The sequence below is a fragment of the Mytilus californianus genome, unplaced genomic scaffold (assembly GCF_021869535.1).
Source record: "Mytilus californianus isolate M0D057914Y unplaced genomic scaffold, xbMytCali1.0.p SCAF_6, whole genome shotgun sequence".
Classification (NCBI taxonomy): Eukaryota; Metazoa; Mollusca; class Bivalvia; order Mytilida; family Mytilidae; genus Mytilus; species Mytilus californianus.
The window spans coordinates 34,436,197-34,459,905 of record NW_026262712.1 but is presented as its reverse complement, the minus strand read 5'-3'; the positions used below and the strand labels follow the sequence as shown (position 1 = coordinate 34,459,905).

Sequence of the window (23,709 nt, the reverse complement as noted above, 5' to 3'; positions counted from 1 at the left end):
TACTCATTGTTTGTTTTTTTTATTTATTGGGATATGATAACCTTATATTATAACTCAGTTTTCATTATCCTAACTCTCAGTGTAGGACACATATACAAATTAGGATAAAGACATTTCTACCTCCCAATTGAAAACTGAGGACACGTTAGATAGGGACAAACATTAAGCCTTGCAACGGGCCACCTGTGTACCTATCAAAGAGTTGTTGCAAACTTGGTACTCGCTTTACTCGAGACATCGGACATTGCTGCGTATTTAAACATCCTTATACTAAGCATATAATTCACAATAAAAGAGTCGTCTGTGTCGAAAGTTTAAGAAGTTTGATATTTGCGCTGAGACCAGAATTATGGGCGAAAATATAGTTCACGGTATCCAGTAACTAGTAAAATATTATAAAGTATTTTTGTTCGAAATTAATACTTGAGTCATATGTTTAGTTTATAGTTAACAGATTGTGCCGGAATGTATGTATGACCCCTTGGGTATGATCTGAAGGGGGCGAAAAACCGACTGATTCACACAGAAATGCTCTTATGCAATTGAAGTTAGAAACTTGTCAATGATATCGTATAAATAATCCACATTTTTAAAACACCTTGCATGAGGTTTTGGAAGTTTGATTTTTGCCCTACGTACCGAAAAAGGACGAAAATGCTTTAGAATATTTCTAAGTGAAACATTATAATTGAGATTCTAAAGTATTTTGGATAGGAAGAAGAAACTTGTCAATGAATTATAGCTTACATTATAGCAGGATCGGCTTACCCTTCCGGAGCACCTGATATCACCCCCAGTTTTTGGTAGGTCCATGTTGCTCAGTCTTTAGTTTTCTATGTTGTGTTTTGTGTACTATTGTTTGTCTGTTTGTCTGTTTGTCTGTTTGTCTGTTGGTCTTTTTCTTTTTTAGCCATAGCGTTGTCAGTTTATTTTCGACACGAGTTTGAATGTCCCTCTGGTATCTTTCGCTTCTCTTTTATACATTGTAATACAATTAAGGTGTCTATATTTTTCGTATGACGGAAGACAGAACTTTTATCAATGTCTAAAATCAGTGAAGACTTGGCATTCGTGAAACGATAGTTAGGGGAATCGAGCTTGTTTGTAAAGGGCGGTACTTTGCAAGATGGTATTTGAATATTGTATTCAATCCCTGATACGGGTCCTCAGGATCAGTCGAAATATGTTTCAATAAAAGGGGAGATTTGAGATCTTACCACATGTTGAAGTGTCGGAGACAAGTGAGGAACCTCTTCAAAGGTTGTCTTTTCAAGACAGTTGTCATATCTTTTTTTTCTTCTAGAGAATTCGGCGTTGAAGGCAGATTTTTAAAGTCTGTGTGGAATAACAACCTATACCGACTCAGGAAGATTGAGTGCTTAACATCAGTACATAATGTACTGTAACGAAATGTGGGTCCCCTGAAATGGAACTTGTTTCCCCTAAAATTGTGTGATGACGTTGTTTAAATCTTACCGATAATTGACTTTTCTTATTATATATTTCTTGTATAACTATGTTTAAACATTGATAACTCTAAAACTTTTTATTATTCTTGCCTATGTTTTTACATAGGAACACCTGTGCATTGTGTACTTAAAATGACGTACAATGACGTCATTACCTATTTTGGTAATCACCAGTTCCGGTTTTGGTAATTTAGGTATTTTCCGAAATGGTAAATGGTAAACCAAAATGGTAAACGGTAAACCAAATCGGTAAATTGGTTTACCTAAGTATAAATACGGCGGAGAATACAGATAAGTCTTCAGCACCATTTTACCCTGGGCAAGTAACACACGTTAATTCCATGCTATTTTGATATACGTACAGATACCATGTATAAGACCAAGTAGTTAACCAGACAGCCAACACTAATACAATGTCCGAGGAGACGACGTCCGTATAATGTGGGTTTGTTAATTCCTTTCCAAGTTGCATTTAGGGAATAACTTCTCGAGAGAAACTTTATCTTTTGGCATTGAATTTGATTTACCATTTGCCGATTACCAAACTACAATTAGTAAACTTTCTGGGTATATATTTTTCCGCTATCCATTTTCTTTAATTCACGATAGAAGGTTAATAAAGTATTCATCTGTTAGACTCGAATATTATTAAGTTATCTAATATTCATATGTATTGTTGATATTTAATGCATCTTAAAGTTAATACAAGTTGATTTTTATTTAACGAGTCTGTTATTCTTACAAACATCGAGAGTTACAATACAAAAACCTATACTCCAATCTACCCTTTTATATCCGAGCCATTACCTTACCAGAGGAACCAGCCTTACCAGTATGTATTCAGAATACCAGAGTACCACATAGTACCACGCTACCAAAGAATGGTCACCAGTTATAACTTTTATTTCTTATATACTCGTACATTCTAACATAACACATTCTTATAGCAACGCACTAAGGGATAAATATTTATAGTTTACACTAAGGCCCGACCGCTCGGTTTTCGTTACAGTACTGTTTAGCCACCAGTCCTGGTCTTTTGTTGAAGATCGTATGCTAACCCTAGATGCATGATTTTTGTCGTTTGGTTTTTGTCTCAATGAATAATACCCCACATATCATTTTCTTCATTTTTCGAATCATTCATCTACTTTCGGTCAGGATTTTGTCAAATACTCACTAAAAGTGTATTGTGTATTTATTTGCTCCGTAAATTTTTTGTAAAAAGTGAAAAGTGAAAAACTGTCGTATAAAATGGCGTGCGTTGAAAACAGTTATCTGCTTATTTGAAATCAACTTCGTCTATAAGAACATGAATTTATTAAATGCTTGTTATTGGCTTCGAACTAGCTTTCCGTAACTGCTTGTACTCGGGGACCTCGGTGGCCGAGTGGTCTAATGAGTTCATCTACAGCGATCATTAGTCTGTCAACACTGAGGTTGTAAGTTTGAAAATAGCTCGTGCAGGGACGGATCCAACCATTTTTAAAGGGGGGGGGGGGGGGGGGGGGAGGGTATTCCAATCCAGGATAAAAAGAAGGGCTGGGAGGGTTCCAACCATATGTCCCCATTCAAAAGCATTGATGGTAAAGAAAAGGGGGGTTCCATTCCCCGGAAGCCCCCCCTCCCCCCAATTCCGCCACTGTATAAATGGTAGGTGTAATTTGTTTCTATAGGTGGCGGATTCAAAAATATCCCCCCTTTTTTGACGATCAATGCTTTTGAATGGGGACATATGGTTGGAACCCCCCCCTATATCCTGGGTTGAACACCCCTTTTATAAATGGCTGAATCCGCCCCTGTCTTTGGTTTTTATGTAAGTTGTTTTTGTGCTTTGTGTCATTGTGACGAGTCGACCTAACTGGTTTATTTTGATGTGCTAAGGGAGCTACCATTTGATTTTAAGAAGGGGGGGGGGGGGGGGGGGGGGGGGGGGCTAGGATGAAAAAGAAAAAAAGGCAGGACTGGAGTTTTGAGTTAAAAAAAAAAAGGCAGGATGACAATTTATGTAAAAAAAATCAGGATAAACTAATGAAAAAAAAGGCAGGACCGAATAGAGTGAAAAATAAAAAGGCAGGACAGAGATTACAACTTAAAAAATGCAGGACAACATTTTTCATCGTAGCCCCCCCCCCCCCCCCCCCCCTCCATAAAAATCAAATGGTAGCTCCCTAAGACACCATTGTCCCAAGTAAGGGTAGGATTGAGCGCTCACGAACACCTTTAACCCCGCAACATTCTACATTTCGTACGGCTTTGCTTTTGGTAGAAATCAATATAAATTCTATCAACTCCCGGAACACCGTCTTCTGGATAGTTTTTTTTATATATATTTGGACGAAGAGCTTTATCATAAAAATCCAAATAGTGAATAAACATCTAATTACAGATGTTATACTATTATTAACACAAAAAACTTCATTCTCCAAACAAACGTTCATGGGGTTGAATCAAAACTTATTTAGACGAGGTTTACAGATTTAGAAAACAAAATGAAACAGAACAATGGGGTACGTACTAAAATATGAAAAAATAGAGAAAATTGGACAAAAAGTAAAAGAGGAGAAGGTAAAATAGGAAAAACAACAAAATTATTTAAATTAAACAATACAGAAATGAAGAATCCCACCTTGACCCTCATTCATAATTCAGTGGTATTTCCCTAGGTACTTTCCCGACTCAGTGTGCAATTTGTTATTTTTCACTGATGTCGGATGCAATCCTCTACTCCATCCTCTGGTGAGTAAACATAAAAATAAAACATCAAAATGCTATGATTTAATTTATATATTCAACTATGTTCATGATAAGTGTAAGAAAATCACGAAATGCAAAATACATCATACGTTTATTGTCGAGCAGAAGATTATTCAAAATATTCAAATGCATTTTTGAAAATTTACTGAAAAGAACATCTAAAACTCACTTATACAAAAACAAAATATAGGTGTATGATATGATATTATTGGATTGGAATAAATTATGATGTTATAGTTTGGTGTACTCGAATATCGTGATTTTGCGAGTTTTCTCGATTACTTACCGGAGTCAATTAAATCCGAAAATATTGATTTCTCATTCTTAAAAACAGTTAGCTATAGTCGTCTCGAACACGGGGGTATTAATTATAAATATTTATATATTTTTATAAGCATCCGTTTTGGGAGATATAAGGAGAGACAAAAACCAACACAATGATTTTAATAACTGAACAAGTGACAAATGTGGATCCAGGATATTGAAATTAGTAAACAATTTACTTTATTTTATAACAAAGCTTTATAACGATTTTCGTATTATAAATGCTTAGAAGCTAATCATGGAATTCTCTGTAATTTCAGTTTTGGAAAAGAGGTGATGGGAGTCGTTAGTTCTAATCCGATTTGTTGCGCTCGGATGCGATCTGTTCACGATTTGCCTATTTCAGGTGTCAATTTCAGGTGTCAGAATCTGTCACGTTCTTACCTTCCGTTCAAATACGATCACATACGTTCCGATTGTTTCTATTGAGTCCACGATTGGGTCTCGATCTGACACGATCATCACTATCGGGATCCCCGAATTTGGACGATCTGGTACGTGCAGATACGTTCCGATACTTTTATCAAGAACCGATGCGCTCCGTTACGATAGGATATGATTGTGGTCGCGACGTCTTTCACGATCGTGATCAAGGGTGGTCACTACTTGAGCTACGTTCCGATAGGTTTGCGCATTTCTATTAAGAATTATGAGAGGCTGCAAAATATATTTCACATTAAAATTCTACGATTAACACGATTGCCACGACTGACCTCATGATCGCCAAGATTTGAAAGCACGTTGGGGAGGGGTATATTGTCAGAATGGTAAAAAAACAAATTAACGATATTAAGCAGAATAACATATTTTTTTAGTACGCCCTATGCGCCTCCCCCCTGTATTCGCAGAATATATTTTACAGAATATAGAATAATGGGCAAAAATACATGACAAAGGGCAAAAAAAAAAAAAAAACCCAACAAAAAACAAGAGAAAAATAGGCTTAAATATAAAGAATAGAGTATAATGGGGTTCTGATATATTAAGAATAGAGAATAATGTGCAAAAAAAAAATAGAATAGAGAATAATGTGCAAAAAAAACCCAAAGAATAAATAAATAAAGCACCCCCATCCAGACCCTCTTATATTATTTTATGCAAATGTAGCCATTGTTCTAAACCAATATAATCATGTTAAAAGTTTCTGTCAACTTTAGGTAACACCATCATAGAGGTATAATGCAGGAGATACAGATTTTTGTGATGATGTGCCTTACCTTAGCATGTGAATGCTGCATAGAGGACAGGATAACTGCTTTGGAATCGAGAATGTATTATGTAGAGTTATTGAAAAGAAGAATATCTTCACTTGAAGCAAAGCGTGAGTTTTCCGTATTCGTTATATTTATTGTTTATTTACCAAAATGGCCGCCGGAATAGTTAATATTATTGTGAGTTTATACACTACCTCTCTATATCAAACCTAAGGTTTATATTAATAATGTCTCGGACAAGTGCGAAAATCAGTGCCAATCACCTATTTCTCAAAGAAGTAAGAGCTAATTTCCTAATGCATGTAGATTAATACTTTAGTTGGCTTGCTTGCCTTGGTTTGTATAAACGAGGGGGTGCACAGCTTTTGAGGGAGGTAGGAAGTGGGGGGGCGGGAGGTGGGAGACATAAAATAGGTGGGAGAGAAAACAAGATTATAAAAGTGGGAGGTGGGAGATAGGAGGCGGGAGGTGGGAGAAGGGCCCTGTCCACTCCCTCATAAACATTTGCTCAAGCATTTTTACCACAGTGTTTTTGGTTTCTCTTCGAGAAGCGTCTTCATACAGAATAGTGTTTGTAGACTATTGTTTTGTCTTTCGTCGTTTTAAAGTTTTTTACCACGGTGTTGTTGGTTTCTCTTCGAGCAGCACCTTCATACGGAGTAGTGTTTGTAGACTGTTGTTTTGTCTTTCGTCGTTTTAAAGTTTTTATAACCCATGCAACGAAGTTGTGGAAGGTATAATGTTTTTGACCCGTTCGTCCGTCTGTTTGTCTGTCCGTTCGTCCGTCCGTCCGTCAGTCCTGTTCCTGTCATCGCAACTCCTCTGAAACCACACAACAGAATTTCATGAAACTTTGTAGATAATAAGGACATACTATGTAGATGTGCATATCGACAGAACATTATGATTCAATTTTTTTTCTAGGATTTATGCTCCTTCGAACTTATTGGCCTCAATATACTACTGCAACAGTTTGTCATCGCAACTCCTCTGAAACCACACAACAGAGTTTCATGAAACTTTGTAGATAATAAGGACATACTATGTAGATGTACATATCGACAGGAAATTATGATTCAATTTTTTTTCTAGGAGTTATGCCCCTTTGAACTTATTGGCTTCAATGTACTACTGCAACAGTTTGTCATCGCAACTCCTGTTCATATCCACAAGAAAATTTTTATCAGTTTACTTTTGTAGAGTTATGAATCTTTGAACTTAGGAATCTGGTGAGATTTAGTTTGTCCAGTGACAATGTGGGGGCGTGGGGTATGTGAGCGTGCTCCCAAAGGTTCTTTAATTTTTAGGAGTTAACCCCTTTTGAACTTATTGGCCTCAATATACTACTGCAACAGTTTGTCATCGCAACTCCTCTGAAACCACACAATAGAATTTCATGAAACTTTGTAGTTAATGAGGACATAGTATGTTGATGTGCATATCCACAAGAAATTTTTATCAGTTGACTTTTGTAGAGTTATGAGTCTTTGAACTTAGGAATCTGGTGAGATTTTGTTTGTCCAGTGACGGGGGTGTGGGGTATGTGATCGTGCTCACAAAGGTTCTTTAATTTACCACTGTGTTGTTGGTTTCTCTTCAACTTATGAAATTTCCTTCGGTGCCATAATTCTGATGACAGGAAATAAAAGCCCTGGAATATCGTATCAACTGGAAGATATATACTCCGTATGCAGGCGCTGCTGGAATATTGCTACATAGAAATGGAAAGTTCATAATTGGGAAGCTGAAATCATCTCTTTTGTAGTAAAGTTTTGTTTTCAACCGACCCTCATTGTCAATTTTTAGATGTAAGTCAAGATATGAGGCAGACTTAACTGTATCTGTTGTATCCTTTATCTCAAGTTCGATGGGATAGATGCGTTTAACATGACACCAAATTTTGTGTTATTTAGTGAGAGAACATCATCTATATAGCGGAAAGTAAAGTTAAAGGATACTGCTAACTTCTTTTCTTTAACATGTTTAGCTTATCCAATTCTTCTTTGTTCCTTTTTTCACTTATTTTAAACAATCTTGGTAGAGAGAATCGTCATCGTTTACTTTATATGAAACACTTCGTATGATAAAATTACATGATATCTTTTCGTTTCCATCTTTTTCTTTTATTTCAGTCGACGCAGCTCAAAAAATGGGTTGTGAGTATTAATTTACATTTTACAGATCTTTTTAATCTGATAAGAGAACGCCCATTTAAATTCAAGGGGGGAGGGTTTTTTCCTAAAAAAATATTCTGATCCCCAATTTGATGAAATAAAATATTGTGGTCCAGCAGATGACAAAAAAATTAATCTGAATCCAGATTTTCCCCCATACCTTAAAGTGTTAAATTTTGAAAAAAATAATTTGATTGATAGCGTTGAAAAACTAAAAAAAAAAATGACTCAGACAAAAAACCATACCCCCCCCCCCCCTTTTGAAGTAAAATGGTTGCTCCCTAAAACTGTTTATTATATACATGTACTTTAAAGTAAAAACAAATAAATTATATGAGTAATACAATTAATGACAACCATGCTGTATCAGCTATCGATATAATTATATTGATATCAGTCACGGTTGCACTTTATCAAACCCCCTAATTTGTTTTACGTCATATCTCGTGAAAAAAAATATCTAATATAAAAATAATGAGATGTGGTATGATTATCAATGAGACAATTATCCACCCAAGTTCAAATGAAGTTGATGTAAGCAATTATAGGCAAACGTACGGCCTTCAACAATTGAGAAAAACCCATACCGTATAGTCGGCTATAAAAGGCCCCGACATGAAAAATATGAAACAATTCAATTGAGAAAATTAATAGCCTAATTCATAACAAGACAATTTACGAAAAACAATCATGACAGACACGAATCAACGACAACTACAGGCACCTGACTTCGGACAGACACAAAAAGAATGCAACGGTGTTAAACATGTTTGTGAGCGCCCAACCCTCCGCTAACTTGGTGTTACAGCACAACATAAGAACAAACTTTAGAAATCAGCTGAAAAGGGCTTAACTCATCAGACCGATACAAAGTTGTACTTGAGATAAATATGTTGTGGCTTTTGCAATATTACACACCATATCAACCCTCAACCAATATAATCCAACGAGCAGGGCACTTGGAATTATATTGGTGTCTCGGAATGATACAGGTGTGATATTGGAAAAACCATATGGTATTCTCTGTGTACTGTTTAGGTTCATCATAAGGTATTGGCAAACATGGACGTGTTTATAAAAGAGAGGGGAAGGATACCAAAGGGATATTCAAGCTCATAGGTTGAAAATGAACTGACAACGCCATGGCTAAAAAAGAAAAAGACAAACAGACAAACAACAGTACACAAAACACAACATAGAAAACATAAGACTGAGCAACACAAACCCTACCAAAAACTGGGGGTGATCACAGGTGCTCCGGAAAGGTATGCAGATCTCGCTGCAGATGTGGCACCCGTCGTGTTGCTCATGTTAGTATAAATCAGGTGACAAGTCTTTTGTCAAGACTAAATTGAATATAATTTATGTTCAAAATGTAATTATTTTTTACTGGCTAAGCCGCTTTATTTCATTTCCTTTAGCATAAACCGTTGCACATGTTTTTAAGGTATGATTGGTCCTAGATAAATAAACATTTACATGTATTTTATGCTGCGAAAAAAAGAGAAAAAAAATATTTCCTGCTTTTTTTCTTCAATCAGAATGTGCTAAAAAACTAAGTTGAGATATTTGGGAAGTTTCTTTCGTGTAATAATTTATAGAGTGAACCGCACTTGACATGGGCATTAGATATACAATAATAGGTGAATTAAACTGGGTAAATGAGTGGACTGTATCAATTGAAATGCAATTGTTTGTTTATTTCATCATCATCTACAGGCTTGCAAAAAATGAATCTCGAAATCCGAAAACATTTTGGGACTTTTTAAAGCATATTACTCATATAATACAGAAAGCATTGGTTTGTCTATACTCAAAGTGAATGTGGTGTTAATATGGCCGAATTTGTTAATTATAAGTAAAATGTAAGACTAAAACGCAAATGCACAATCTTTCATCTTAAGAAACAAAAATCATTGAAATAACCGCTTATAAGAGTCTTTTAATAAAAAATAACTAGTATAGCGTTAAATATTTAAACCAACTATATACCGTCTGCACGTAGTTGGTTGCCATTGAATTATCTGTATCTTCTGATCAAAATATTAACAACTTGTTCATTTCACTTGTTTATATATAAAATAAGAAGATGTGATATGATTGCAAAGGAGACAACTCTCCATCAGAGACCAACATACATAGAATTTAACAACTATAGGTCATCGTACGGCCTTCACCAATGAGCAAAACCCATACTGCATAGTTAGCTATATGTTTACCATCCATATCAGGAAATGCCCAAACCCTAAGTTATGACTGTATGTCAAGGAAAATGAATTGATAACACGCAATAACTACACGAATGTCAAAAAATAAAATCAAAGGAATAAGATTAAACTGCTGTTCTTCATCTCAAAGTCGGGGCCTCGGTGGCCGAGTGGTCTAAGTTGTTACTACTGTAATAATTAGCCAGTCAACACTGAGGTTGTGAGTTCGATCCCCGCTCGTGCGGGTGCACTCGACTCCAATCTTAATTGACTAGGATTGTCAGTTTTCCTATCGAAGGTGGGTGGTTTTCTCCGGGCACTCCTGCTTCCTCCACCAATAAAAACTGGCCGCCACGAAATAGCCCAAAAGCGGTGCTTAAAAGTGTCGTTAAAACACCAAAAAAACAAATCAAAATCAAATCATCTCAAAATCACGTTACAGTGAACCCTTCAAATAATCTCATCTCAGCACAAGTTAGTTTGATAAATTAGAGAACACAAGTAAATTGTATGAGTAATACATATATATATATATATATATATATATAACTCAAGGATTATAGAGCAGATTATTACCCTTCGCCTCGGTTGACAATGTTTTTCGTTGTAGCAATCTGCTCTATCACCCTCTCAGCTATGTGTCATTTATATATTATTTCATCGTTAAACGTTTTGAACTCCAGGTTCACCGGTTTCTTTAACCAGAACTAGACAGCATGATACAAACAAAAACAAACAAAAACAAACACAAAACGTTATTAAACCATTTAAAAAGGTTGTAAAATTAATGTCTCAATAATTACATTACATGTATGTTTCATTATAATACGTTACTTTGATTGGCTAATAGCAATTTCGCGTCATTCTGAAATTAGCCTTCATTTCAAAATGAAATGCAACATTCATGATGACACGAGCTTCCACAATAAAGTGCACAGGTAAATAAAAGAAAAATTTGATAGAAATCGTGTTTTCATGATCTTAGCAAAAACATGTAATTATAAGTATTGAATGCTTCTTTTAGTAATTTTATAGGGGTGTAAAAGCGTTGACCGTGCGCACATTTTTATTTTTTTTTTCATACAAAATGTACTTCGGTCAACGCTTTTATACCCCAATAAATTTGGAAAAAGAAGCATTCAATTCTTAATTAAGATATTTTTATTAGGAAATATACATATATTTACCTTACATTTGTATAGACGCTAACACATTTTGCAAAATAATCTGGAAAAGATGGCTAATAAATTTAACCACATAAAAGAGGTTGGACTAAAATTTCCTGTATTTCTTTCATTCACATGGTGAAATTTAAAAATTTCAAATCCTTCTGAAAATAGAGAAAGACTTTCGAAAACAAGGAGATTTCTGTTCTAAAATTGCAAATGTAAAAATAATTAATACAGCACGAAACTCTTTGCCCTTTGGTAATTGAACGGATGCATGAATGAATAGGTCAAGGTTCACTTAGAAGTACTACATGCAGATCAGGACGAAAACATGTTAATGTAATATTAATAGGAACACGACTTAGTACTAGACTGGCCTTCTAAGTCGTATTTTAAGAGATAGATCACAAGATGAATGTACACAGGACGAAATTTCACACTATTTCTTACTCCGAGCTGACCAGTCTATGGTTTTATTTCTAAATGACATGTTCTTAATATGCCTTGAAATTAAACATCAAAAACAAGTTTCAAGTTTTATGTTCAGCGGCCACGCCGTAGGTGAGCCCATTCCCGCGAGATTATCGAGTAGGTTTTTGACCTTTTAAATATTAATGTTGTTATCTTTGCAGGTCAGTCTGGTGTGGTGGAACTTGGCGAATCACCATTGCCGAATAAACAAGTCAGTCACATAATAAGATTTGAGAGGCCATTTTTGAAAATTCCAGCAATTGTGTGTGGCATGCGGGAATTAGAAGCTGACAGGAATCATGACGTTCGTATCAATGCAATTCCTTTCAATGTATCAACGACAGGATTGTCTATGAAAATCTTTTCCTGGGGTGAATCATGTACACACAACGCCATTTTCTCGTGGATGGCATGTCCGATGGTTACTTAGCAACGACCAATTTAGTCACAAAACATTTTCTATCTGAATAATAGGATTCTTAAAATGTTAAAATTCCTTTTTAGAGCTGAACTTTTTTTCTGTTTGAAATTGAAAAAAAAGAGCGAATTGTTTTTTCAGGATTATTAAATATACAAATGAAATGTAATAAACAACTGAAAACAAAAATTTGGTCCGGTATTGTTGTTTCCGAGAATATTCATAAATACTAAAAAATTTTGATTGATGTGCTGAGGTCTGTTTATCAAATGTTGATTACTAGATCTATTTAAATTGTGAAACTTTAAGGGGATGATTTGTTATTAATAGAAATGAAAAATTCACATGATATAAATTGACACAATTGCTTGTTTGGATTTTAATGAACAACTGGCAAGTCAATCCAGTGGAGTACTAGTGAAGCTACTTGCTTTTACCTGGTTTTTAATAGCAGTCTCATATATTAGTCGCAATAGACAATAAAGACGAGATTAAAATGGATTTGCAATTCGAAGTTTGATACTGGACCATATGATTCTAAAGCATTTATTCCAGTCCGGTATTTCAGTCAGATTGAGACAAAGTATTCAGTTGTGAGTTTGAACCCAGATCGTGGCAAAATGACTAAATGAATTTCAAACGTATCCTCTAGTTCATAACACTTTGTGTAAAATATTATATAATGCTGAGGCCGTTGTCCTCTATGAGTTATAAACTACCTATCAAGTTTCAAAGCTGAAGCTATTTGTTAAACGTTATATATCATTTTTATTCTCTTCAATGAAAGACAGAAACATGTACCAAATAATAGCATTATTAAACTTAATCATCTCCAGGTACCCCGCCTCCTTCACAAATAATAGCATTATTAAACTTAATCATCTCCAGGTACCCCGCCTCCTTCACAAATAACAACTGGCCACCATTATATAGTCAATGTCGCTAAAAGTATGTAATACACTAACTAACAAAACGAAGTCATGAAGAGGCTTTAAAAATAGAGCAAATAAAATTATAAGCTGCAAGTTTAAGAAGACCCCAATACGGGTTTGATAGGAATTCTTTGCAAGTGTCAATCACGCTACATATGTGCATTAAAGAACTCAAATATGGGGGAGTACAACTAAATTGTAAATTATGTCTTATAAATATATAATAGTACCAATATAAAAATAAGAAGATGTTGTATGACTGACAATGAGACAACTCTCCACCAGAGACCAAACGACATACAAGTTAGCAACTATAGATCACCGTACGGCCTTCAACAATAAGCAAAACCAATACCGCATAGTCAGCTGTAAAAGGCCCCGAAATGACAAATGTAAACAATTAAATAAGAATAAAGGCCTGATTTATTTATGCATACTAAACGACAAATACATATGATATACAGCAACAAAGGACAACCATTGACTTGGGACAGGCACAAACAGAATGTGGCGTGGTTGAACTAGATTGCTGGCACCAAACCCTCTCCCTAAAATAGGCACGTGGTGTTACAGTACAACATATGAACAAACTATAAAAATCAGTTGAAAAGATCTTTACTCATCAGATCGGTACAAAGCAGAAAAAAACAACTAACAAAAACACAGACAGGACGTGGCAAGGTATTTATACCCCCCCCCCCCCAACAAAAAAGACACTAAGTACAGATCTTAGAGTACTCACAGTCACTGACCGCTAGTTCGAAACCAATAACAGCTTTAAAAAAAAAATCATGTAGCTAAGACTAAAATATCAATCGGTACACAAGTTCATTCGGTAGTCCGCTTCCTCCACAAAAAAAAAAAAAAAAAAAAAAATTACTAAAAAAATTTCGTTCCAGCATGTAACCTTCATTGACATTTAAAACACAAAAACAAACACACATATTAAACATTAATAAGGAAAACTGTTACAATTATTCGCGTCCGAAGCTTTTTTTGTATTTACCTGCATCAGGAACGCTCAGAACCAAAATTTCGATAGCCAAGGATGTACAGAGGATTAAAAATGTGACGAGGCATTTGTCAAAAAAAAAGCACATTGAAATGATATCCAAACTTATCTAAGGTCAACTTTGCCTGATTGAATTGGAACTCTAATTTTTTAACAATTCTTTATTCATGAACGTAGAACATGAATGAAGGTATGTTATAAATCAGGTCAGTAAGTAAGCATTAAATTATAAGCAAATGATAAAACTGTTGTTATATCTATTTGTCGCGTGCTAAGGAGAGAAAGAACAAATAGCTTTGATTCTTTGTCTGGAAGTGGCTTACTTTTTTCGTCCTCTTTGGTTTCATCAGCTCTTTAACGATTGTATAAGGTTTACAATTTCGAATATTTTGGCCTCAAACATTACCAAAGAACAATTTATTATCGAAATGCTAATTTGAGGTAGTAAAATCTATACCGTAAATAATTTTTTTTTTGTAAAGTTCTGTAAGGTTCTCACATTATATTAAACAACAATGAGGGTTGGAGAAAAAAAGTTTGAATGAAATGAATAACTTTTATTTCCCCACCGATAAAGAAAGGCGGAAGGTACCAAACGGATAGTCAACCTCATTCTTTTTTCATGTAACTAATTCGTGTACACGTCATTTAAGTAAAATTATAGATATTTGTCGTATAACAGGAACACATAATATAAGAATATAAGTCGGATAACGCACGACTGAATGAATTTCAAACGTATTCTCTAGAAAATGACAATATGTGTAAAATGTTATATAATTCTGAGGCCATTGTCCTATTTAAATCCAGACAATACAAATTTATTTGTAAGTTATAAACTACATATCAATTTGCAAAGCTCAAGGTATTTGTTAAATGTTATATAAATTTTTATTCTCTTCATTGAAAGACAAAGCCATTTATCAAGCACTAGCATTATTAAACTTAATCATCTCCGGATATCACGTGGTTTCCTTCACAAATAACAAATAGCCGCCATGATGAAAACAATGTTGCTGGAAATGGCATAAAACACCAACAAACAAACAACAAATCACAAAGACGCCTTTAACAAAGTGCTGAGAATTCTAACTTCAAGTTCAAGATGGCCTTACCAATGGTTTGAATGGATTTCTCTGCTCTCACGCTACATATGTGCATTAAAGATCACATCTACGGAGAATACTTGTAAATTGTCAATTATGTCAGACAATGAAATATACTAGTATTCTTAAAGTATTGAACTTATTTATTAAACTCCCTGTACTTCTATCTCCTCCGTCAATAAAACCTGGATGCAAGGATATATAACCAAGGTAACTGAAAATGGCGTTTTTAAAAACAGCAATCAAAATAAAACTTAATGGACATTTAAAACAAAAATTAGCCTTTATTACATTAGTTGCGTCCATTGCGCATATCTGAATTTATCTTCATCGGCAATATTTAAAGCTAAAAGTTGTAAAGCCACGGAAGTTTAAAGGCTTGAAAACACAATGACCTATATGACCAAAAGCACCTTAAAAGAAAAGTCAAATATATCTATGGTAAATTTTCCTGAGAAAGTTGGAATATAAGTTTAATCATAATCTATAAGGAATATTTTTAAAAAGGAATGTTTTAAATTATTTCAATACCAAAGCACACTAACAACTGAGCTGACAACTGAACTGTTCATATACAGAAGAAAAAGAAAAAAAAAGAAAAAAAAACCGTATTCCTAAATGCCATGTGTTTAGTAGAGAAAAATCAACTACCAAGTGTTAAGTCTTTGGTTTGATTCGGCCGCGGTTCAAAGCCACGACCTCCCACACTCGAGGCGAAATGCTACCACTAGACCACCGAAGCGGTTCGGATTCAAGTGAGTTTGAATTTTTGACTTTATTCCAATTATACATCAGCGATGTTTTAGATATTTAAACAAAGGAGATGCGGTTTGATTGCCAATGAGACAACTATCATTCCAAGTTCAAATGAAGTGGATGTAAGCACTTATAGGCAATCGTATGGCCTTCAGCAATGAGAGAAACACATACCGTATATTAGGCTTTAAAAGGCCCCGACATGAAAAATATGAAACAATTCAAATTAGAAAACTAACGGCCTAATTTATAAAAAAGACAATTTACGATAAACAAATATAACAGACATTAAACAACGACAACCATTAATCTACAGACTCTTGTCTAGGGACAGGCTCATATAGAATGTGGCAGGGTTAAACTAGTTTGTTGGCGCTAAACCCTCCCCATAACTTTGGACAGTGGTGTAACAGAACATCATAAGAACAAACTATAAAAATCAGTCGAAAAGGGCTTAAATCATCAGATTGATACAAAGCAGAAAACATCTATCGAAAACACAGACTGGACATGGCAGCGTATCTATACATCCCACAAGAAAAAAGACACTAGGTAAAGATCTGAAAGTACTCGTAGTTACTGACAGCTGGTTCAAACCCAATAACAACTAGTGAAAAAATCATGTATCTTAGACCAAAATATCAATCAATACACATTCAACATTCAATGGATTTAGTGTTAAGACGTAATTAACAGTCAGAGAAAAACATGACCTTGTACGTGTGCAATGCCAAAATATAGACATCGACAGATTGTAGTACCGTGAATCTGCATATGTGTATAATAATAGTATTTAGTATGGTTTTAATTTACTGATAACAAAATCAATATTAATACCAAGAAAAATAATATTCAAAGATCTAGTTACAGTGTTGAATTGGTAACCTTATAAGATAAGTTTATTTAAAGGATTGATAAGTTTACCCATAATTTATCTTAATTTCCGGGCTCGGTAAACAACAACGTAAACATTAGGATGTGCTATTCCGTTTGAAATAACTTTTCTACAGGTACAGCCAAGTTAAAGTTGCAAACCAAATCTTTGTATCTATCACTACCGAACATTTTGGTTAATACACAGATACCATGTTTGTCTCCTCTATTCCTATATATTTACACACAGTGCTAGAGGGAGTACAGAATCTCCAATGCAGAGCATTTGATTAAATATTTCGATTCATTCGTTAATGAACTGTCATGAAATGTAAACATGCCAAATAGTAGACTGTTGTACCAAGGATTGGTTTGGTTATTGTAACATCGTCATCTACATATTCCTCATCCGGCTGCAAATCCAATGCTAAAACGAGTCGTTCGTATATGCAGAATACAAACATTCTTATTATCGGATAGGATCCCCCATCAACATTATTTATCCAGCTGATGGCAGTCAAACTTTTCTGCTTTCAACCAAGTCAATCAACTTTACGTTATCAACTGTATTTATTGCTGGTTTGTTATCGCCTGTTATATGCATTGAAAAATTGAATGAATACAATAACTGAATAACTATTGATCTCTGTGGAGGTTATTCACTGTAACTTTTAAGAGAAATCCATCACTCGTTTAATTTACCTGAAGAAAAAAAAATCTAAGTAGATGAAAATACATGTATTAACTCACAAATCTGCATGTGATGCTGTATTTATTCAATATCAATAATATATTTTTCAATCTGTTCAATATAAACACTGATTTAAACATTAAAAGTCGATTACTCACAAAATTTTAAGCATTGTTCCTATTGAATTTTTTTTTGTAAGTTTGTTGAATTGAGGCCTTCCTAAATTTATTCTATTAGTAGAACAACTCTTATTTCAATAGGAACAATGCTGAAAATTTTGTCAGAAATCCACTTTTAATGTTTAAATCAGTGTTTATACTGAAAAGATTGAAAATATTTTATTGATATTGAATAAATACAACACCACCTGCAGTTTTGCGAGTTAAAGTAGATTCACTGTATACCGCCATCTTGGATTGTACAATAGCAGAACACAATCAATCTAGTTCTTTGCCTAAATCTGCAAATGTTGAGACAGATTTGCAATTGATGTGCAAGACTGTTTAATTTTATAAAGAAAAATATATGATTTATTGTACTATCCAAAATGTTTAAACGAAGACCGATATTTGTGTTTTTTAGAATCAATTTTTCAACTTGGCCTTTTATGGGGAGATAACTTTTATAGTAAACCTTTTATACTGGAATGATAGTGAACTTTTCATTTTTTACTTGTAGCAAGAAAACAAGTTCGGTGACACCATTTCTTCTTTTTATTTTCTAAAAGCATGATATTAAACCTATATTCTCATATTTTATTTCAAAATTCTATCTCATAGATTTCTTTTTATTCACACAAATGTGTTTTTTTTTTCATGAACTATCTAATAGATGCAAATGTGGGCAATTTTGCACGACTTTTGGCTTGAAAAATAGCATGGTGACTCATACTTTTTATTATATTTTTGAAAAAAGCATAGTCAAGGTAGCACAATACAAAGATTTTTTCACCCCCAATCAGACAACTTTAAACTGATGTAATTTCTTTCATCCAGCTTTAAATTTTATAAATGAGGTACCAAAAGAAAGAAGAAAGATTAATCTTTCAAATGGTGATTATTTCATTATGACATGATTATTACATAATTAATTATTATGTAATTAGTTGCTATATTGTGATGTCAACACTTGAATGAAATTAGCTTCTTTGTTATTCATACCATCCCAAAATATTTTATAGATTCTTGTGCAACACAGTTTGACCTCCAAAAGGGTGTCTCAGATTTTTCCTATTGTATTTCATTCTCTCATAAACCTTCAATGAAGTTTGTAACCTCAATTCATAAGAGATCACTAAATTAAATTGGGTATAAAATTTGTTCTATTGATGTTTTGGAAATCTGAGACACCTTTTGAAGATAACTGGTTAAGGAACAACATGTGTGAAAATCAAGCATATAGAAGCACCCATCTAGGAGCTAATTTCATTTAAAAATACATTTTCATGACAAAAATGAATGTGTCACAATTGAATAAATAAGGATTTTCCTACTTGTACCCCTTTAACTTCAATATAATTCACACATGTATCATGGGAATACTTCAGGATTGGCCTTTAATCATAAATCAATTAGGTTTTGTCCAGTAAGAAAGCATTCCAATTCAGCAATTCTAAATATATAAAGAAAATGCACACCCTATGCATCAACAATCAGATCTGGCGGGAGATGTTAAATCATTTTTGACCTTGCTGTAAGTCTGTTGCTACTGATATGGTCAAAACTCCGCCCACCATGATAAACCTTTACTATTAATGATCTCAGAAGTTTAATTACACATTGCATTTACTTTTTTCAATATGGATTTTATTCTTTTAGTACATAAAATGATATATTTTGTTTTTAGCATTGTTACAAAACGTGAGTTAAGCATGTGTACACAAAATGATCAGTTGGTCAGTCTAGAGGATCCTTATGGGGAATTATAATTGTATACAATGACAATATGGTGTTTTACACAAAGTAAAATTTTTCATTTTTTGCAGTTTGAAAAATGAAGTATTTAATTTGTATTTTCTTTTAAAAAGAATTCATATTTAAACATTCTCCTCAAGAAATTCTAGTATAAACATCAGCAACATTTATATTGTTGTACAATTATATTTGTTTAATATCTGTACATTTATATTTTGATTCCCTCTTTAGCTCCAAATAGTTGTTTTGTTTATCTCCTGACATCTCCAATACAGAAATGTATTTTTATTTGGAATTCATTATCTTTCATTTTTCCATAAATCCCTAATCCACTTCTTGTTATTTTTATTGCTGGTCAGTGGTTGTAAAGCTATCAAATGATTCTATTGATTAACCACATAGTACTGCCCACATGTTCTTATCTTGTATCATTCAGACACGTGCATTTGTTTATAAAACTAATTATCATCAAAACTCATTAACACTGCAAGATATGTAAATAATTTTTTTTTCTGTGGTTTTTGAATATTAAGAAGTAACAAAAAAAGCCGAAAATGAAATTTTGATAAAATTTAGTTGCTTTTGTATTGTGCTACCTTAAATCTTCATTTTGGCAAAGTATAAGAAAATTCTATCCACTTTAATACATGTATTTTCATCTACTTTAAAATAGAGATATTTTTTTAAAGTAAGTTAATCAATGAGTGATAGATTATTCTAAGAAGAAATGTAAAGATCCCAGTGAATAAAACTCCACAGAAAACAATACCTATTGTATTTATTCAATGGGACTAATGAACTAACAAAATTTAAATCGACCGGTAAACTACAAACGATTCTGTGGACAAGTTTCATTCCTTTCGCAATAAGTAAAATCTAAGACGTTTGTCGTATAACGAGAACACAGAACATTGAATCATAAGTCGTTTAACTTACGACTAAAATTTCAAACGTATTTTCTAGATAATGCCACATTGTGTAAAATATTATATAATTCTGAGGCCAGTGTCCTATTTAAAATCAGACAATGCATATCTAATTATAATTTATAATTAAACTATCTATCAAGTTTCAAAGCAGAAGCTATTTGTTAAATGTTATATACATGTTGTATCCTCTTCAATGAAAGACAAAGAAATATATCAAACACTCACAAATAACAGCTGGCCGCCATGATGTAGACAATGTCATTGAATATTGCGTAAAACACAAAAAAAAAAAAATCACGAAGACGCCTTTAACAAAGAACAGAGAATGCTCACTGCATATTCAAGATGGCCTTAACAAGGATTAGAGAGTTTTTTTGCTAGATCTCATTCAAGCTTCGTAATTACATTACAGAACACATCTACGGAGAATACCAGTAAATTGTTAATTATGTCTGACATGATACATAACAATGTTCTTAAACTTATTAAACACTTGTACTCCGATCTCCTCCATAAAAAATTGTTTGCAAGGATATAACCAAGGTAACTGAAAATTGCGTTTAAAACACCAACAATCAAATAAAACTTACTTAACCATTTAAAATGAAAATACAGCTTTCCAAACTAGTTGTTTTCGAAGCGCCTTTCTGCATTTACCTCCCTCAGCAATGCTCAAAACCAAAAAATTGAAAGTCAAGGATGTATAAAGGATTAAAAATGTGTTGAGCTATATGATAAAAAAAACACCTGAAAATAATAGCCGACTTCGTCTGAGGTCAACTTCGTCTGATGAAATTGGAACCATAGTTTCCTGAAATTGTTTCTTAATTTTTGACCGCAGAATTTAAAAAAAAAAGGTATGTTAGCTAATGATAAAACTGTTCATATAAAAAATGATTTCCTGTTTGCCTCATACTTAGTAGACAAACAACACTGGACACTTTTAATTTTCAAAACACTCATTTGCAAACCCGCCGCCGCCTCTCCTAAGAGGCATCAAATATTAGTTTTTAAGTTTTTTGGTTTACCGATGGAATCCGAATAATCCCACTATAACGAAATTATTGATACACTCTTTAGACCTTTGACATGAACAAATAGGTAGTCATCTTACTGAAATTAACCATTTTTAAAAAAATGAAAATACAGCTTTTAAAATAGGTAGTCATCTTACTGAAATTAACCATTTTAAATAAAAATACAGCTTTTAAAATAGGTAGTCATCTTACTGAAATTAACCATTTAAAATAAAAATACAGCTTTTAAAATAGGTAGTCATCTTACTGAAATTAACCATTTAAAATGAAAATACAGCTTTTTAAATTAGTTGTTTTTCCGAAGCGCTTTTCTGCATTTACCGCAAATAGGTTGTCATCTTATAAGGTAAGTGGTGTGGTGGAACTTGGCGAATCGGAACCGCCGAATAAACCAGACTGTCAAATGACTATAACTGGATTCGATAAATCAATTCTGAAAACTCCAGTGATGATGTGTTGCATGCAGGAATAAGAAGCTGGTAAGATTCAATACGTTAGTATCAAGGCAATTCCTTTTAATGTGACAACAATAGGATTTTGCCCTGATCGTTTTGCAAAATTATGTTTATTTAACCCATTTCTCTGACGTCAGTCTATTGTTCTATCAGTAGATTATTTTTCAAGAATACATTGGCAACCGAAATTAACTCCTTTTTTTATAAACTGTGGATTATTATTCAAAGATCCATTATCAACCGATAACTTTTAATTTTCAAACTGTAAGCTGTATACAAACAGTAAACCTCCCTAATCGAGGTTCGAACTTGCGATTGTGGAATAGTTTTCGGTCCGTGCATATTACCACTCGTCTATGCTTGCTAATAAACAATTACTTACAGCGTATATTCTTAGAGCACTTGATGGATAAATCTTGTCAATTCATCGATCTGCACACAAATTATGTAGCTGTCTCATTGACAATGAACGTCTTTCATTTATATTCAGTTTGTATAATGGGTAGTTTTTTTATCGTATTTTTTTCATTTTTATAAGTTTTTATAGGGGGCAGGTTTTGTTAGCCGGTTGAATATTCGACATTTTAGAATTAATACAACACAATTAAACAACGAAAATAAAAATGGTATCTTGTTAAAGCAATATAAAAATAATGAACGACTAAGCTGTTCTAACAAGATGAAAAAATGGAAAAATGCATTACGGGTTCAAGGTTCTGACTTTCGGTATTAAATTGAAAAATTTACATATTTATACATCCAAGACTAAACCACAATTGATTCTTCACGTTCAAATAATTGATTTTGGTTGTATAATAACCAACAATTGCCGTAGTTTGGGTTAAAGAAAATGTCTAACAGCTATGCATCTATGTTTAAATATACCCTCTAGACAAATGCATTATCAACCGTTAACAGATGTATAAACAAGTTGTAAATAACTTTTGTAAACTTGTCGGATGCATAAATATAGATGTGAACCGTGTGGATACAACAATTTCCAACTATTGACGAATGCAATAGACAAAACATAAAATTATCTTAATGTAATTTCTTAATTGATTTATTGTCAAAAAGTAAAAAAGACAGTCGTTTTACAAGAAATGTGTTAAGATAGATAATTTATGAGAAGGAGCGGAAATGGAAAGGATAATCAGCTTGTGAAAAAATTGAAAGTAATATATTTGATCCGGTATTGCATCCACGAATATATTTGCAATGTCCAAGTAGACGGTCATACCAAGGATTGACGTGGGTATATGAATAGTGTTACCTGGATTGTTCCCACCTTGCTATAAAACTAATGCATAGAAGATGTGTTCGTTTCTTTGTGTGGGATGTATAAAAACTTGGCATTTGATCGGAATGGGGACATTGAATGACACGCCAGATGAACGGAAAATGTCAACCTCTCTGCTATCCTAGATTCCTGGCTCACTTGACAGGAAACTTGAAGCTGCGATTGGGCCAAGATGTCAGGTTAACTCTCTGCAATTTCAAAACTAAATGCAAACACTCATTGAAGGGTCTGTATGTGACCTGTCGAAAGAAAACATGTCAAACTTAATTAAACATCACTTCTTTATCCAGTTCGTGACAGGCAAACTATTTTGCTGTAATCCCGGTCGATCCACTGTGTAAGACATATCAATTGTAAATATCTGTAAAGGTGTTATCGCTTTGAAAAGGCATAACATTCTTGCCAATGTATGTAAAGCTAATAAAAAAAAAGAATACACAACGTTATCCTATAAGTCTATATACTTTTAAATTCTTTAAGGTAGGCTGCGAATGGTTGCATT

General features: G+C 33.6%; 1 long non-coding RNA gene across 1 annotated transcript; it reads left to right on the top strand.

Annotated features, from left to right (window-relative positions):
* The first annotated feature begins 4,141 nt into the window (after positions 1–4,141).
* LOC127704883 (uncharacterized) lies at positions 4,142–12,335 on the top strand. Its single transcript, XR_007983557.1, has 4 exons — positions 4,142–4,208; positions 5,708–5,871; positions 7,897–7,920; positions 11,947–12,335. It is a non-coding gene; the product is annotated as an uncharacterized LOC127704883 (long non-coding RNA).
* Positions 12,336–23,709: the final 11,374 nt, after the last annotated feature.